The 2,428-nt window shown below is 49.8% G+C and overlaps 1 protein-coding gene across 3 annotated transcripts in view; it reads right to left on the reverse strand.

The window, feature by feature from the left end:
- Positions 1-2,162, reverse strand: part of LOC142317098 (RNA-binding protein 12B-like) — a 74,056-nt gene extending 71,894 nt beyond the window's left edge. For all 3 annotated transcript variants that reach the window (XM_075353086.1, XM_075353085.1, XM_075353084.1), the window contains exon 1: positions 2,060-2,162. The gene's annotated coding sequence lies outside the window, so the exon portion shown is untranslated. The remainder of the gene's footprint in view (positions 1-2,059) is intronic.
- Between the last annotated feature and the right edge of the window lie 266 nt (positions 2,163-2,428).

Below are 2,428 nucleotides of genomic sequence, written 5' to 3' on the forward strand. Positions count from 1 at the left end.
GCGCTGATGTGATGCGAGTGTGTGTGCACGCAATCTGCTGTGTAAGCCTCAGTGTGTGCATCAGCCAGCAGCAGGTGAGGACGGCGTGCAGCACCCACCGGAGATCACAGGAGGACCTGGGAGCCACGCAGACGTCCGGGTCTGGTAAGTATGTGTCTCCTAGGAAGTGGTGGGGGTTTCTTCTTTTTTGGGGGGATAGATCTACCCCCCCCCCTTCCCACTGTGTTCTCCAAGGTTAAGACCTCATCCAAAAATAAGCCCTAGTGCTTTTTTTTTTTTTTTTGGGAGGGGGGGGGCAAAAAAACAAAAAAAACACATAAGACAGTGTCTTTACTTTTGGAAAGACACAGTATATGGGACTTTGATGGTGTAATGTATTACTCCTATTAGTGATGCAGTGACAGAAGTCTCTTAGACCCTGCTTCTGGCATGGTCTAACAGGCTTGCCATAGCTGCCTGTTCCAGAGGTAGTCATGACGACCTCAGGTTGCCATGGCAACGATCAGAACCTAACAATGACGTTGCGGGGTCGTGAATTAGACGGGGGAGGGAGTGCATTTCCTATCCCAGCTTCCAAAATGTTGCTATTAATATCCCAGCATTTAGGGGTCTAAACAGCCTAGGGAAGAGCAGGAACCACTCCTGGCTGAGAGAGATTGGGTTTAGCTGTCATGTAAGCTGGGCTCCCAGTGGCAATCGCACAGCATACCTCCTGTGTCCACTCGATCACCAGGACGTACCCATAAGTCATAGGTCGGGAACCCATTACCAACCATGCCGTATGGGTATGTCAAAGGTCTTTAACGGGTTAAAAACACTGCAAAGTTTAGCATTTTAGGGTAAGCACACACGGAGAGTAATATGGAGCGAGTGGAATGCGGGGGGGGGGGGGGATTATTGCATTCCTCTCGGACCAATATTACTCTATGGGGCAGCTCCCATTGTGCAATTTTTTTTTTTCAGCCCAAATGCAATCCTGTTTCCACTCGCACCCATTCAAGTCTATGGGGTGAGAGAAACATCGCACTGCTCTCGCATTACACCAGTGTAACACGAGTGCAGCGTGAGAACATAGGAAAATAAATCCCTCCCCTCCGCAGCTGTGGTCTGATCGCACAACAGTCGCATGACACTTGGCTCCCGCTGTGCTGCGAGCATGTGCCGCATGTCATGAGACCACTCACTAATCCCCATGTGGCCTCAGCCCTACAGTCTTTCTGCTTCCTGCACTTACATCTATAAGGGTATGTACACATGTAGCAGATTTGTATGCAGATTCTCTGCACAGAACAGTTTTGGCAAGGGGAGGGGGGGGTTGGAAACACCACAAGTTTTTTTTATTGCATCTGCATATTTCACTTTTTTTTTTTAGTCATGGCAATTGCAAGGGTTCAAGCGCTGTACCCATGCAATCGCCACCAGATCTCCAGCTGATGTTACAGCCAGGACCAGGCCTGCGTCGCTCCCAGCAGTTTAACCCCCTGAATGCTGTTATCAATGTGATGGCAGCATTCAGGAGGCAGGGAGAGGGATCACTTACCTCTCCCTGATGATTGGGTCCCTGTAATGCAATCACAGGGACCTGACTGCTGCCATGGTAACCCTGGGTCATCACCATGACAACTCCAGGTTACTGTGCCACCAATCACCTCACAGACCATGCTGTATGCGCGGTGTGTGAGGCGGACACACCAACTGTACATTTCCGTACTTTACTTGCACATATTACTGTAATAAAAGATCCAGTCTAATAACTGAAGGTATCCCTGCATTCCGCAGCCTAGTGCTAGTATGGCTACCTCATATAGTAATACCCTGCTGGGTCCTCTTTACCACACTCCGCAGCCAGCAATATACAGCCCTACACTGAAGCTGCAGCAGGACAATGGTGCACAGTGTTTCATAAACACAAAGAGATATAAGGCCACCAAACGTGAACCATCCCTCTCAGCATGCTCTCTGTGGTATGTTGCGCACACAGGGCCTCCGGCATTGGGCAAGCTAGAAAATGAGGGCTGTGCCTGGGGAGGGCTACACGCCGCACACTATGACCACTCACCGTGAGCTGCGCAATCCCGGCCCGGTCACCGCCAGCTCTTCAACAACCACTCCGACTAATAACGAGGTCCGAGGAAAATGGCGGCTGCAGCCTGCGCGCTCTGATAACTGCGCATGCGCGCTGCCTCGTTTCGCAGGCCCGAAAAATAAAAATCAACTCGGTCTCTATTTCATTCCCCTACACACAAAAAAAATAGAAAAAAAAAACCGAAATACGATCGTTATAGTCCGCAGAGTAGAGATATCCGCTGCTTTTAAACAACTATAGGAACCAAAAACATGTCTGTGACCTGATCAGCGACATTAATCAGAGCCAATCCTTGACGAGTGACGTCACTGGCGCGTCAGTCCCACACTTTTCTAGGCGTTC

The sequence above is a fragment of the Anomaloglossus baeobatrachus genome, chromosome 6, assembly GCF_048569485.1.
Source record: "Anomaloglossus baeobatrachus isolate aAnoBae1 chromosome 6, aAnoBae1.hap1, whole genome shotgun sequence".
In the NCBI taxonomy this organism is placed as follows: Eukaryota; Metazoa; Chordata; class Amphibia; order Anura; family Aromobatidae; genus Anomaloglossus; species Anomaloglossus baeobatrachus.